Genomic DNA, 17,170 nt, shown 5'->3' on the forward strand with positions numbered 1-17,170 from the left:
GTGTTTACTGAGTCCTTGGGTAAGGAACCTCCTATTGAAGTTGATGGCCAAGGCTAAGTCATGACTAGTGTTCCTGTTTGCAAATGAAACTGACCTTTCATTTTATGTGAAAAAAATTGCAAAATTGCACCAATCTGCGAAGGAGATGGTGATTCATTTTGCCTCTCAGAACTAACATCAGAAAGTCAACATTTGACATTTTGGTCTGCACGCAACACTTTTAATGCCACTCTGTTATTATCAAGGAATCAAGGCATCTTTAATCATTCAAATGTATTCTTAGAATTTGAGAGTTAGATAGAGGAGATGTCAGCAGTATGGAAATACTGGAGTACGAGGAATGCTAGATTCCAATGCACGGTAGTCAAAATAAAGTTTTGCAAATGTACAATAAAAATCACAATATATATAATAGCCCTTTGAATAGTAAGAGTCTTTACCAGCAGGAATCACTTCAACTACTGCAAGAAAGCAACTTCTTTGGAGTGGAATTTGACAGCTCTTTAACAGTGCTCAGTAACATTTTCTGATGATTTAGGACAGGAAGTGAAGACAATTACCATTACCAGTCAAAACCTCCATGGAAACTTGGGGAGGTAAAACACAACCAGCTGTACTGTAAGGCTGTAAAGTCAGTCCATGTATTGTTCTCTCTTCTATATCTCCCCTTCTCCTTCTCTATGGACGTACAAATCTATGTTTCTGCTAAGTCTGGAAATTTCAAGGTCAACTTGAATCCCAGTTCAGTTGACTGCCTCAAGTGCTACCATCAAGTCACATGGCTTAGCCATTTAGGTTGAATACATGTGGCTGGTCTATACGATAAAGTCTTTTTCTTCCCCCTCCTTCAGTTTATCCTGAATCTTTCGAGCTGCAGGAATGAACCATGGATCAGTAAATCAGCAGAGATCAGAGTCAGTCAGTCAATCTTAAGAGCAATTCATTCTTGGATTTGTGGATGCTGTGCAAAGGGATGCTTAGAGAAATCTGGGATAGGGTAGTTATTAAAAGAGATTAAAGGGTATTATCTAGTGCCTCGGCAAGTTATAATTAAAAAAAAAAAAAGGAAACAGGAGGCTAATTTTTCCAGTCACTGAAATTTCAAGGATAAGAAGCCTAGTTTGTGCATTGTTATTGCCTTTAATATTAATTATACAGTATTTTTTCCACTTAACAGAAAGACTCAGTTCCTTCAATCCAAATTCCCCAGTTAATTTCTATAAGATGATAATGTATGCATATGACACAGACGCAATGCATTCGCCAATTAGAGGTGCACTGGCCTACTGTACTTGTAGAAGATTTAACTGCCTCTGGAAATAGAGTGCCTAGTGACCCACACGTAGCTCAGGTATGAATTCTATCCCCTGTGAATAGGAAAAGGTAATTAAAATGTTCATTCTGATAATGCAATGTGCTCTACAGAGATCTATCTATCTATCTAACTATCCCCAGACACCCCCCTCTATCTATCTATCTATCTATCTATCTATCTATCTATCTATCTATCTATCTATCTATCTATCTATCTATCTAAGTAACTGGTAATATTCTATGGCCTGTACTATACAGGAGGTCAGACCAGATGATGTAATGGTCCTTCTGGCATTACAAATTATCAGTCTAACTAGCAATCTAGGTTTTCATAAGTTCACCCATCAGTGTGGTATCTGAGTGGCTTCAAAGTCAGATGTTTTAACCCAGAGGGTGGATGATATGAAGACAGGGACAGATGGTCATGAAGACAGGAGCTACTGGGAAACAAGGCTGTGCCCATAGCAATACACTATGGCAGAACAGGATGAAAAACTGCCAGTACGTTTTGTGCAAAATGTTTGGAAAAAATCTGTTTGCTCAGAATGTTTCAAGGAAAAATTAGAAATGTTAAGATTTCCCAATGAAGACAGTGAAAACATTATATGTATACATTGAAAATCAAACCATTTGCAGTTTGGCAAAACTGAAATGAATGAATTGAATGACTGAATATTGTTGCCCCTTTTTGACCTGAGTGGCTAGTCAAAGTTCAGGGACCTTGGTATGGGCGAAGTGGAAGCAGCAATAGACAGAGTCTGGTATTTTCTTTGATGCAACCGTGTTGATTTACAAGGAAGGTACAAAGTCCTGCTTCTCCGAACACAGGAGGAACCAAACACAAAAGGAGAAGTTTCTTACCGTGCAGCCTCAAGCGTCTTTAGCCAACTTCAGACCCAACAGCTTTCTCTCCAGCTCTTTTAAGGGTCACACAGTGCTCCCAGACTATCACTTGGCTTCCTTGATTTGTTGCCTTTGATTCTCTCTCTGTTCTTGTCTGTTCTCAGTTTGTGTGCTCGCTCTCTCTCTCTCTCTCTCTCTCTCTCTCTCACACACACACACACACATGACCCCTGGTTACAATACACAGTGAAACTCCTCCCCCTCCTGCCCCCAACCTGGTGCTAGTTTCTGGGCAGATTTTATTAGGCTTTGTTATAAGTGTGCCCCCCTTGTTCTATGTGTGCTCCTTATGTGTTTCTTACAACTATCTTAAATGTAGGGCACATTCACACATCAGTTTGACTCAACCCCTAACAAGGTTTCACCCAGCTCGTAACAATATTTTTGGATTTCAAACATCTGTGCAATTTTTTATTTGAAAAATTTTGGGGGGGGGGAACCCTCTCTTTGTTTTCCCCAGAAAATACCATTATCTGACTCATTTTACTTATTATTATTATTATTTGTACTACCGTAGCACCTAGAAACGCCATTCAGGCCAGAGCCCCATTGTGTTAGGTGCTGTGCATATGCATAGTGGAAGACATTCCTGCCCACTATGGCCGACAAACTCAGTTAAAGACAAGTTGGAATGGGTGGATGAAACAATCAAGTGGTCAAGGAGGAAGAGAGACAGGCACACGATCATGCTTCATACAGACTATGTGCACAATGAGGGGCTGGAGCGTTAGTGTGTATATGTCTATGATGTGAAATCAATAGCGGGATTCTAACTTACTCAAAGGCTTCAATCACAATTCTTCACAAATACTAACACAGTCGTATATTCATGGATTCATAGAGTTGAAGGCCAGAAGGGACCTTTAGAACACCTAGTCTGACCTCCATAACAGGCCATTATGTTTAATCCCATTACCCCTGTATTGAGCCCAGTAACTTGTGTTTGTGTTTGGCTAGAAAGGTATACATCTCGATCTGATGACATCAAGGGAAACTGAATCCACCACATCCCTTGGCAGTTTGTTCCAATGGTTAATCACCCTGACTATTACAAATTTGTGCCAATTTGTCAATTTTTGTATTTGAAATTTCATCAAAAATTGAGAAAAAAAAAAGGAATGTGTTTAATCTGTCTTTCAACTATCTCTTGCAGGCTCATGTACTGAGAAACCTCCAGATTTTAGCTTGAGATGTAAGTTTTTGCAACATTTCTCAAACCCCCATGACTGCACCCCAAATCTCAGATATTTCCATAGTGCCAGGGCATTGCTGTAGATATCGCCGGGGTCCCAGAAAGTGAAAACGAGCTACAGAAAGTACTGGAGCGCTCTCCAGCTCTTAAACCCCACCACTGGCCAGTTCACTTGGGGATACAGTATTTTCCTGATACAAGAGGGAAATGGATGAAACCTTTGACATTATTATATGTCACAGCTCTCTCCGCACCCTCCCTGCAATGAAAGAGAAATTCAGAGCGATGAAGGCAGAGTCCAGCCGTGGGGAAAATTCTCCTGATGGCCCATACCCTAGGCCATGGACAGGTATGTTAGGATATGTCTACTCTGCATCTGTGAGCTTGCCCACCAGCCTAGCTGGACAGACACATTCTAGCTCCATTTGAGATAGCATGTTAACAATAGCAGTGTGAACATTATACCATGCGCAGTGGCATGGGCTAACCACACAAGGTTAGACTCAGGCGGTCAGGAGGCCCCACCTGTGCCGCCACGTCCACACTGATATTTTTCTTGCTCCAATTCAAGCAGAGCTCGCATGTGTTTCCATGGCATGCTTCCAGCAGCAGTGTAGACAGAACCAAGCTACCTCAGGAGAGCCAGCAAGAGAAACAGAGAAGAAACATAAAGAGGAACTGACCAGTTTAAGTTTTGCTATCAGCTGGTAGATTCAATAGTCATATATCCACTGGCCTCAGCCTTCTTAGGAAGTCCCTGGAGGGGTGTGTTCCAGGAAGCAGAACAATGATGACACACTTGTGGGCTCTTGGCTTCCCAGTTCCCAATCTGTGCAGTGGGATGTCACCTATTCTGCGGTCTTTGGTAGCCAGGATTTGTCTGGAAGACATTAACATTCATGATACTCACTCATTTTTCATATGCAGCACCCAGCAATGGTCATGCAGTTGATTAACACTCGTTGGCCGCATAGAAACCATGTAGCGATTGCTAATGCCTCCACTCGTATTCAAGCCACATTCACGGTTTAATTAAAATCTCCTCAGCATTTGCTGCATCTTTCACAGATCAACACCAATGACCAGGTCCTGAAACCCCCATTACACTGTGTGGGGCTTTTGGTTTCCAGGAGTCACACTGGGCAAAACCTGACATGGCCAAAGCATGTAAAGACACTTTACTTCCTCACGTTCCAGACCTGCAAGGTCACTTCATCAAACTAAAGCTCGTTAAAAGGAAAGAAGAAAGGTGATCTAGCATTCTGACCTCAGATATTGTAGCTGAAAAAGCCCTTTGCCATTTATATTTCAACTTTCAATGAGTGTCTGACTCAGTACTGGTAGGATTTGTAGCTGACACTCAATAGAAGCTGCTCTGGAATTTTGACAAATCCCATCTTGAGCCGCAAAGAGAAACAGATATTGATCCTAAGTGTACCTAATTCATCTCTGCACTTGTAATCCCAAAAGAAAATGGCTTCTGTGACCAGAGGGCGTTCAATATTTTTTCCATCTTGTAAAATAAACAGCAGTTATTTTGGTGTGTCTTCATGCATCAGGAGCAACATTGTAAGTAAACAAAGCACTGAGTTTTTCCTCTCCTTTTTTCCTAAGCAGAGTTATAATAACTGCTGGGCCTTCTGGTGGGAGTAATTAATTCATATCAAATAATTGAGTTGGATGAAAATCCAGAGGCCACTCTTCCACAGTCCAGGTGCACTGCTCTGAAAGGAAGTGTAGACCCTTTACTGGGCAGAGATATTTCAGCAGGGATTATGTAATAAATTCTGACGAAATTCATTTCACTCCAAGGTTTCTAGCCTCAGTAGCGATGTGGTGGCACTACCGCTTGGAAGGTGTTGACTATGATGACCCAGATAAGAGGCTGAATTCTGCATCCAGTTATACCAGAGTAAATCCAGAATAATTCTACAGATGTCAGTGGAGTTACTCCAGAGTTATACTGAGTTCAGGATCAAGCCCACAATTGTACTCATTTTTCCTTCTGTTTAGCCTAGGTCCTACAAGAACTAGTGATGGGTGAACAGGAAAGGCTTAAAAGTTCTGTTCAGTCCTGAAAAGCACTAATAACTTTAAAAAGCAACAGAGGCTCCTGTGGCTCTGTAGTTGGACAGCCATTCACAGTCTTTGTTTAATCCTGATCTGATGGTGTCAAATTTGCAAATGAACTGGAGCTCAGCAGTTTCTCTTTGGAGTCTGGTCCTGAAGTTTTTTTGCTGTAAGATGGCTACCTTTACATCTGCTATTGTGTGGCCAGGGAGGTTGAAGTGTTCTCCTACAGGTTTTTGTATATTGCCATTCCTGATATCTGACTTGTGTCCATTTATCCTCTTGCGTAGTGACTGTCCAGTTTGGCCAATGTACATAGCAGAGGGGCATTGCTGGCATATGATGGCATATATAACATTGGTGGACGTGCAGGTGAATGAGCCGGTGATGTTGTAGCTGATCTGGTTAGGTCCTGTGATGGTGTTGCTGGTGTAGATATGTGGGCAGAGTTGGCATCGAGGTTTGTTGCATGGGTTGGTTCCTGAGTTAGAGTTGTTATGGTGCGGTGCGTGGTTGCTGGTGAGAATATGCTTAAGGTTGGCAGGTTGTCTGTGGGCGAGGACTGGCCTGCCTCCCAGCGTCTGTGAAAGTGAGGGATCATTGTCCAGGATGGGTTGTAGATCACTGATGATGCGTTGGAGAGGTTTAAGCTGAGGACTGTAGGTGATGGCCAGTAGAGTTCTGTTGGTTTCTTTTTTGGGCCTGTCTTGTAGCAGGAGGCTTCTGGGTACACGTCTGGCTCTGTTGATTTGTTCCTTTATTTCCTTGTGTGGGTATCGTAGTTTTGAGAATGCTTGGTGAAGATCTTGTAGGTGTTGGTCTCTGTCTGAGGGGTTGGAGCAGATGCGATTGTACCTCAGTGCTTGGCTGTAGACGATGGATCGTGTGGTGTGACCGGGGTGGAAGCTGGAGGCATGAAGGTAGGCATAGCGGTCGGTGGGTTTTCGGTATAGGGTGGTGTTAATGTGGCCATCGCTTATTTGTACGGTGGTGTCTAGGAAGTGGACTCCCGTGTAGATTGGTCCAGGCTGAGGTTGATGGTGGGGTGGAAGCTGTTGAAATCATGGTGGAATTCTTCCAGGGTCTCCTTCCCATGGGTCCAGATGATGAAGATGTCATCAATATAGCGAAAGTAGAGAAGGGGCATGAGTGGACGAGAGCTGAGGAAGCGACCTAACCAGATCAGCTACAACATCACCGGCTCATTCACCTGCACGTCCACCAATGTTATATATGCCATCATATGCCAGCAATGCCCCTCTGCTATGTACATTGGCCAAACTGGACAGTCACTACGCAAGAGGATAAATGGACACAAGTCAGATATCAGGAATGGCAATATACAAAAACCTGTAGGAGAACACTTCAACCTCCCTGGCCACACAATAGCAGATGTAAAGGTAGCCATCTTACAGCAAAAAAACTTCAGGACCAGACTCCAAAGAGAAACTGCTGAGCTCCAGTTCATTTGCAAATTTTACACCATCAGATCAGGATTAAACAAAGACTGTGAATGACTATCCAACTACAGAAGCAGTTTCTCCTCCCTTGGTGTTCACACCTCAACTGCTAGCAGAGCACCTCACCCTCCCTAATTGAACTAACCTCGTTATCTCCATACTGATTTATACCTGCCTCTGGAGATTTCCATTACTTGCATCTGAAGAAGTGAGGTTCTTACCCACGAAAGCTTATGCTCCCAATACTTCTGTTAGTCTTAAAGGTGCCACAGGACCCTCTGTTACTTTTTACAGATTCAGACTAACACGGCTACCCCTCTGATACTAATAACTTTGTTACATACCTAATCACCTGGCTCCAGGACCCTCTGCAGAGCTATACTGCTGCCTCACACTGACAGCCAGATGAGGTGGGTGTCACATTCGTGCTAATTCAGGAGTCTCTTGTCTCTCTGAGGCAAGAGAGGGCCAAAGGGAGGGACAAGAAGACGTGCTGAGAGAAATCCTAGCTCAACCAAGCTCAGGCTAAGGTTTGTATTTGTAAGAAGTACCATCCTGTCTCAGGGCTATGATACATTAATTGGAAATAAAGGCAAACTCCCAAGAAGATGGTGAGCTGGGACCATAGCCCAGTATGTCTGAGTATGTGTGAATGACGGGAGGGGCTTTCACTCATTCACAAACACCCAAATGTTCAATTGCTTACACAGCTTTTGCATGAACTACTCAGACTTCTTAGGTTTTCTTAAAGAATTTCTTTCAGTCCAAGAGGCTGTTAGGAGTGCAGTTGTGAATAAAGAAGGCTCCTTTGCTCCTGTGGTACCTTTGGCTGCATTGAAACCATGAAATTTTGGCCAAATCACAAGAAATCCTGAGTCTGAAAGTATTCTCACACTAGATTCTGCCAATCTTACAGTGAATAATAATTTACTCAGCAACTGGTCCCCTTGAAATAAAGCAGGGCTGTTGATTAACCACAGTTAACTCACACGATTAACTCAAAAAAATTAACTGTGATTAAAAAAATTAATCACTATTAATCACAGTTTTAATCACACTGTTAAACAATAGAATACCAATTGAAATGTATTAAATATTTTGGGAGTTTTTCTACATTTTCAAATATATTGATTTCTATTACAACACAGAATACAAAGTATATGCTGCTCACTTTATATTATCTTTATTACAAATAATTGCACTGTAAAAATGATAAAAGAAATCATATTTTTTAATGCACCTCATACAAGTACTTTAGTGCAATCTCTTCGTCGTGAAAGTGCAACTTACAAATGTAGATTTTTTTTGTTACGTAACTGCACTCAAAAACAAAACAATGTAAAATTTTAGAGCCTACAAGTCTGCTCTGTCCTACTTCTTGTTCAGCCGATCACTAAGGCCTGGTCTACACTAGGAGCTTATATCGAATTTAGCGCCGTTACATCGAATTAACCCTGCACCCGTCCACACCAGGAAGCTACTTAGTTCGAAATAGAGCTCTTTTAAATTCGACTTCTGTAATCCTCGAAAACGAGAGGAGTAGCGCTAAATTCGAAATGGCAATATCGAATTAGGCTAGGTGTGGATGGAAATCGACGGTAATAGCTCCGGGAGCTATCCCACAGTGCACCACTCTGTTGACGCTCTGGACAGCACTTCGAGCTCGGATGCTCTGACCAGCCACACAGGAAAAGCCCCGGGAAAATTTGAATTCCTTTTCCTGTCTGGCCAGTTTGAATCTCATTTTCTGTTTGGACAGCGTGGAGAGCTCAGCAGCACTAGCAACGATGCAGAGCTCTCCAGCAGAGTTGGCCGTGCAATCTAATAGAAAGAGGGCCCCAGCATGGACTGATCGGGAGGTGTTGGATCTCATCGCTGTCTGGGGCGATGAGTCCGTGCTTTCAGAGCTGCGCTCCAAAAGAAGGAATGCAAAGATCTATGAGAAGATCTCTAAAGCCATGGCAGAGAGAGGATACAGCCGGGATGCAACGCAGTGCCGCGTGAAAATCAAGGAGCTGAGACAAGGCTACCAAAAAACCAAAGAGGCAAACCGACGCTCCGGATCCCAGCCCCACACATCACGTTTCTACGAGGCACTGCATTCCATCCTAGGTGCGGCCGCCACCACTACCCCACCAGTGACCGTGGACTCCGAGGATGGGATATTGTCCACGACCGGTTCCTCCTCGGAAATGTTAGGTGACGGGGAAGATGAGGAAGGAGATGAGGAGGACGAGGCAGTCGACAGCGCTTGCACCGCTGATTTCAACGACAGCCAGGAGCTCTTCATCACCCTTACCGAGATCCCCTACCAACCGTCCACAGCCCTTACCCCGGACACCGAATCAGGGGAAGGATCAAGCAGTGAGTGCTTTAAACATCTAAACATTTCATTTTAACATAAGTGGAATATTTATATTGTTAAGAATGGGCTTTTCAGTCACTCAGTTAAACATAGAAACTTTTATTTATAACAAAACAGGAATAATAACTATTTCAGTAATTTGTTGTTCATGATTTATTTGGCTTAGTAAACTTTTTACTACTAACTATGTATAGAAAATCAAGTACTGTCCGGATATTCATGATTAGTCCACAACACGGCCCCTCCACTCTGTAGTCCGTTATGCTCAACTTAAAGGAAAAGGCGGTCAATGTGCCCGGGAATGGACAGACAGTCCTCCTGGGATAGCTCCGCATAGCTCTCCTGGAGGTACCGCTCCAGCATGCGCACGAGGTTCAACGGCAGGGCAATCTTGTTTGGTCCCCCGTGGTAGCACACGTTCCCACGCCATGAGTCCATGAGGTAGTCGGGGATCAGTGCGCGGCACAGCATGGCGGCATACGGCCCAGGCCTCTGCATGCATTCACGCAGCATCCTTCCCCTCTCGGTCTCCGAGATCCTCATGAGGGTTATGTCACACATGACGCCCTGCTTTAAATTAGGGAGGGGAATGTTAGTATTTGGACTGCTTTACAGCCACGCGGTGGAGGCGGCAGAGGGGCAGCATACAGGGATCTTTCCCGGGGACAGCCGCGAGGTGGTGGGACAGGGGCAGAGCTCATGCTTCCCTGATTGCTGCCAGCAGAGAGTGGCCTTGCATTCAGTGCGAAAGGAGCCCAGTGCTACTATTACATGTTTAAGCTGCCACAAGTCTACGGCTTACCATGTTTGCCCGCAGCAGAAGTAGAGGTGTCCTGCAACGCTTCTCTGATCGCAACTGCAGGACCCCAGACACATAAGGCGAGGGCCGAAAATTCGACCTTGTCCTGAGTGCGCATGTGAAAGGTGCAGTGCATGGTGTTGTTCACAGAGAAAGACTATGCTCTTTGTTAGCAACTTCATTTATCTGTCTCAGGAATTTACTCCCTTTTTCCCATTCCCACAGACACATCTGCGACTGTCTCCCAACCCAGCCTGGCATCACACTCCCAGAGGCTAGCGCAGATTAGAAGAAGGAAGAGAAAAACTCGTGAAGACATGTTTTATGAACTTATGGAGTGCTCACGAGAGCAGGCAGCCCAGACGACACAGTGGAGGGAGAACTTGTCACAAATGCACAGAGCAGTCATGGAACGGGAGGAGAGGTGGCGCCAGGAGGACCAGCAGGCTACTCAAACCCTGCTTGGACTAATGAGGGAGCAAACGGAGACGCTCCGGCGCCTAGTGGATGTTCTGCAAGACCGGAGGCAGGAGGACAGAGCACTGCTGCTGTCTATCTCTAACCGCCCTCCCCCGCCACCAAGTCCCACACCCCCCTCACCAAAAGTACAAAGAAGGAGGGGCGGCAAGGGCCGTTAAAACTGTCAGTCGGCCACTGCACACTGCTGCAGCAATGGAAGGCTCTCGTTCCAAACTTTGAAAAGTCCTTTCCTACCCATCTCACACTAGCCCATGTCCAAGTTTCCTTCCCCCCCCCCCCTTTTCATGTGCGGTTCGTAATAAAACATCTGTTTCTGTTAAGTACTGTTTCCGAGAGTGTCTTTTGGAGGGGATTCTGTCTGAAGGGGGGGAAGGGGTTTGTTACTTGGACAGGACAGTCACCTGTAGCAGGCTACAGAGGCGGGGGCAGGTCCAGCATCAGGACACATACACAGCACAGTCACCAGTTACCCTGGTCAGTCTGGGAGGCGGTTTTCTTGTTCTGGGGTGCGAGGGGGTTGATCTGTGACTTTGTGTCGGGGGAGGGCAGTTAGAGATCCTATGCCGCGGTCCTTATCCTGGATCACAGAGCCACGCAGCAGGGGATCTGTTACCCTCCGCCCCCTGCCAGAAAGTCACTTGGCCGACACATACATCCAGTCCCGCCCAGGACTGCTGGCAGGCTGCGTTGAAACAACCAATGCAGCACTGCGGAGCCTGTCATTCCCGGACTTTAGAAGCATCATTTGCATCAAAACAGTAAGCCCGCCCCCCGCCACAGTCTGCGTCCCCGGTTTAAAACATTCCCGCGAAAACAGTAAAAAAGAGAACCTTGTTCATTAACAGAACAGAACAGATTTTATTTGTTGGGAAGGTGGGGAAGGGGGTATGTAACTTGGAAGGATAGTCAACAGTAACTGGGTAAAGAAACGGGGGCAGGTTCAGCATCTGTGTCCACAAAGTAAAAAGTCACTGGAGACCCTGTTCAGTCAGGAACCTGGCTTTCAAAGCCTCCCTGATGCACAGTGCGTCCCGCTGTGATCTTCTAATCGCCCTGCTGTCTGGCTGGACGTAATCAGAAGCCAGGCTATTTGCCTCAACCTCCCACCCCGACATATAGGTCTCCCCCTTGCTCTCACACAAATTGTGGAGCACACAGCAAGCAGCTATCACAATGGGGATATTGGTCTCGCTGAGATCACAGCGAGTGAGTAGGCTTCTCCATCTGCCCTTGAGACGGCCAAAAGCACACTCCACCACCATTCTGCACTTGCTGAGCCGGTAGTTGAATAGTTCTTTCCCTGAGTCCAGTGCGCCAGTGTAGGGCTTCATGAGCCAGGGCATTAGCGGGTATGCAGGGTCCCCGAGGATGACTGTAGGCATCTCCACATCCCCAACAGTTACTTTGTGGTCCGGGAAGTAAATACCTTCCTGCAGCCGTCTACACAGACCAGAGTTCCTGAACACCCTAGCGTCATGAACCTTGCCAGGCCATCCAACGTAGATATTGGTAAAACGTCCCCGATGGTCCACCAGTGCTTGCAGCACCATGGAAAAGTAGCCCTTCCGGTTGATGTACTGGCTGGCCTGGTGGTCCGGTCCCAGGATAGGGATGTGAGTCCCATCTATAGCCCCACCGCAGTTTGGGAATCCCATCTCGGCAAAGCCATCTCTGATGAGCTCCACGTTTCCCAGGGTCACTACCTTAGATAGCAGTAGCTTGACGATTGCCCTGGCTACTTGCATAACAGCAACCCCCACGGTAGACTTGCCCACGCCAAACTGGTTAGCGACGGACCGGTAGCTGTCTGGCGTTGCGAGCTTCCAGAGGGCTATGGCCACTCGCTTCTGGACAGTCAGGGCTGCCCGCATCCGGGTGTCCTTTCGCTTCAGGGCAGGGGACAGCAACTCACACAGTTCGAGGAAAGTCCCCTTCCGCATGCGAAAGTTGCGCAGCCACTGGGATTCATCCCAGACCTGCAGCACTATGCGGTCCCACCATTCCGTGCTGGTTTCACGGGCCCAGAATCGCCGTTCAACAGTATCAACAAGACCCAGTGACAGCGAGATGTCCTGGGCGCTGGGTCTCATGTTCTCAGAGAGGTCGGAGCTAGTGTCCGACTTCATGCCGTCACGGTAGTGCCGTAGCCTCCTCTCATGATTGATCTGCAGCTGCCTCTGGTACAGGTGGAGGAGAAGCTGCGAGGCGTTGAGAACTGCCACAACTGCAGCGATGGTCGCAGCGGGATCCATGCTCGCACTGCTGTGGCGTCCGCGCTGTCAGTAATCAGAAAAGCGCGCGAAATTATTTCCCGCCGGCGCTTTCAGGGAGGGAGGGAGGGAGGGAGGGAGGGAGGGAGGGCTTGAGTGACGGACGGATGACGACAGGCGCCCAAAAGCACCCTCGACACATTTTTTTACCCAGAAGGCATTTGGGGCTCGACCCAGAATTCCAAAGGGCAGGGGGGACTGCGGGAACTGTGGGATAGCTGCCCACAGTGCACCGCTTCCAATGTCGACGCTTGCCCCGTTAGTGTGGACTCACAAAGTCTCACAAAGTCGAATTACTGTCCTTAGTGTGGACACACACGTTCGACTTAGTAATATCGATTCCACATAGTCGAATTAACTAAAATCGAAGTACTCTCGTAGTGTAGACAAGGCCTAAGAGAAACAAGTTTGTTTACATTTACAGGCGATAATGCTGCACGCTTCTTATTTACAATGTCACCTGAAAGGGAGAACAGACATTCACATGGCACTTTTGTAGATGGCATTGCAAGGTATTTATATGCCAGATATAAACAAATTATTAAAGCTAATGTTAAAATTATATAATATACAGATTGAAAAAAGAGTGTTTGTACATCTGGGTATAGTGCTTAGATTATCCACAAATACAAAGTTTGTTTTTAAAGTCATAAGATACATATAGTGCATAATCAGCATTAACCCAAATTTAGGTGAATGAATTTATGAATACAGTTTAGATATTTAGCACCCAAGTACTCAGGTACATTACTCATGAAAAAAGTTACACAGACAGTTGGTGGTGGAAAGCAAAATACATCAATGAGTGAAGATTATCCCTGTGTACGGGGAGACTTTGAAAAACCAGTAAAGTGCCTGAAACCACTATGGCTTATTGTTAAAGGCGGCCTAATCAGCAAGCTGTAAATTGGCCATTCAGCAGTCTCAGCTTGACCAAGGGGGGGGGGGAGTTTTGGGTGCCTCAGAAAGGGCAGCTTGACCCCACGTCCTTCCTGATAAGAATTGTGTTAAAGTTGCTGATACATGCATTTTAGAAGAGCAGGATGTACCCCAGGAATGTCTATTGGGGTCTCAAAGCTACAAACTCTGGAAAAACCCACACCTGGTTAATCAATAATCAGAAGGACCCTCTTGCTTGCCCATTGGAACTGCTTGCTTAACAAGTTTTCTTTAAGGGACATGTCATTCTATTACTAATGTATATATAAGGGGAAAAAAGCTTGAGATAGTTGGACTCGTTTGGGGACCCTTTTGGACTCTTTTTGGACTCTCCCTCTGGATACATCTTGCGGTCCCCACCCGGCAGACGGAAGATTTGGCCACCGGAAGCCTCCCATGTTTCACTCAAGAGCCAGACTCAGCTTTGGTAATTATCAAGGGTTGGGGGTGTTTTACTAATCTGTTGCGGACGTGTGTAAGTGCTTGAGACTAAGTAAAGTGTAGCTTTAAGTGAAAGCACTCTTGTGTTGTCCTGTTTGTGCCAGCCATCTATCGGTCGGATGGCTGTGTCTCCCCTGATAGATTTCCTGACACCACCTTGCACAGAGTAAAAGTTACCAAGAGCTTTGGGTTGAAAGAACCCCGGGTAACACCTGAGTAATTGAGAAATTAGAATTGGTTGTCCATTTAGAAAAAAAAAAAACAGTCCATCAGGAAAGTATTCGAGTTACTTTTCCAACAGCTTCTCATCGGCACTCCAGCTCGATGTCCGGTGATGTGTTCTATGTAGATGTCCCTTGACCATCTGATGGCGTCTGACACTATGAGTTGCTGAATCAATCGAGCGTAGTGTTGATCCATTCCACATTCTCTCAACACTTGCTCGTTACTGGGGTCCCATGCACCCAAGGCTCCAACAATCAGTGCGTGTGTCTGGACCTGGTAACCCTTAGCTCTCAGGGTGTCGGCCAGAGGGGTGTATTTCTTCAGCTTTTGAGATCAGACCTTGTGGAAAGCTGGGGTCCTGTTTTTGAAGGGCACTGTGATGTCCACCATGATGATCTTCTTGTGGTCCTTGTTGGTGATGACGATGTCCGGTATGCAATACAACCTGTATGTCATGTCACGTTATATATAGTTACTGGAGAAAGATCACGGAGAAAGATGACGGGACAGTATAATTTGGCTGGAATGGGAAAGTACTTTTCAGTATTTAATAGGGATGCTCTCTAGTTTGTCAAGCTAATGCTTTATCAGAAGACCCAATTTGTCTTACTATGCATCTGAGAGTCATGTATTTCCATCATGCTAACCGGAAGTCGAGACAGGAGAGCATGGCCTAGTAGTGCAGGCAACTAATCAGGAACACCTACAGTCCTGGCTCATTAAAATTCCCCTGGACCTGCAGGAATCTTCTTTATAGGCGCTCAGCGTTAAATCAGTAGAATTCATCTGGAAAGAAGGGAAGAACTTTAAAGAGCGAGGGATGAATTTCTGCTTCCATTTAAAGTCAGTGGCAGTTTTACTGTTGACTTCAGTGGAGCCAAGATTTCACCACAGGACTGTGGTCTCAATGGAAACTCAAGTCTGAATCCCGGCTGGGTCAGCTCAGCCCTTTACCCTTAGTAACAAGATTGACCAATTGCACTCCAAGCAGTTTACTCTATACAGTTCTTTAGAATGAAGCAGTGTAAACCTGCTGGCCTGTCTGCTCTGGGAGTATATTAAAGATCCTGAAGCATTTTTAATTAAGTATTTTCCCCAGTACTATCCTTGGCCGAACTTTCCCCTTCATCCACTGTTTAAGTTGTTTTGTGTTGCCTATATACTCTGTCCCCAGAAGTGGCTGCATGTTTCCTTCATTTATATCTACTGAGATGAAAGGTGCTTCTCAAATAGAATGAATACACAATAAATGTGTGTGTCTATATATATTATTTGTATTATTATTTTATTACCAGATAACCAGAGTAGTTTTAAGGGTATGATTCTCCTCTGTGGTAGGAATAATAATATATTGTAGATAGGAAGATAGTTTAATAGGGGGAAAAAATGTTTGATTACAGGTACAATAGCTTTTGAAGAAAACTATGTGACAGGAAAGAGGCATTGTATTGTTTGGGACACCTGTGGTTAATTATTATAGCTGAATACATTAAAATCAGTTTCCAAGCTCATATATCTTCATAGACTGTTTGGCGATATTAAGCAACAAAGGCCTAATAATCAAAAGTACTGAGTTAGCAAATGTTTTCTAATTTTAATAACTTCTTGTTGTAATTACCAAGACTTGGAGTGAAATGATTTAATTAGAAAGTAATCAAGAAGTGTCTACTGTTAATTGAAGGAATTATAAAAGATCTACATTTTTAATATATTTTTTTGGATAATAAAATTAAATTTTACCATAATTATTTTTTAAACCATGCTGATAAGAAAAGTTTGATACTGAAATGAGATATTCAGTGCAATAATTCTTTAGGCTGTACTTGTCGATGAGCAGGTAGAGACCAAATATGACTACTTTGCACGTATCTGTTTTCTTTCAACTAACATCTCAGAATGCTTTAAGAACTTCCACTCATTTTCACAACAATACTGTGAGGATTGCAATCATTATTTTACCCATTTTGTAGATGAACAAACTGAGGTTAACTATATAGAGGTACATAGACAGATGAGGATAAGGGCTGGTCTAAAATTTTTCATCAAAACTGTTTGTTGGTAGAAAATTGGGTTTTTGAGAAAACAATTTTTTTTGAGAAAAGCATCTGCTTTCCAAAGAAAATTTCAACTTTTTGTCAAAACAAACAAATAAACAAAAATCCAAACAAACAGAAAATCCCGATTTTTTTTTTCCAGATGAAAACAAACTAATATTAACTTGGAAATGACATTGTGGTACCGAATGGGAGTCATAGAACAAGTTCTTCATGACCCCATTCTTTTCTATAGGCTGAATTTCCCTGCTGGACTACATCTCCCATGATGCACTATGGTCAGGGATCCTCATGATGTGCCATGGGGCCTAGCAAGAGGGGAGGCCAGAGTGCAAGAGGGGAGGTGTAGTCCAACTGGGAAAATTTCTTATAATTTTTTTCCTGTTTTCTGACCAGCTCTATTAAACATTCTAAGATCCCCAACATGCAGTTTACAACACATGGGTGGACTGCTACTTTCACTCACTACACTTCATCCGGCTGTGCACAAGCAGTTACAGTTTTAGGGTATTAGAATGTCAATTTTTTGCAACCAAAAATTGGTGGCTTTATTTGTATTTCTACAGTGACTGACACCCTGGTATCCAAGCACTTGGGCACTACTGCAACATAAATGAAATAATAAAGCTGACTGAAATACTCTGACATTTTTTTCATG

This window comes from Emys orbicularis, chromosome 6 (genome assembly GCF_028017835.1).
Source record: "Emys orbicularis isolate rEmyOrb1 chromosome 6, rEmyOrb1.hap1, whole genome shotgun sequence".
NCBI lineage: Eukaryota > Metazoa > Chordata > Testudines > Emydidae > Emys > Emys orbicularis.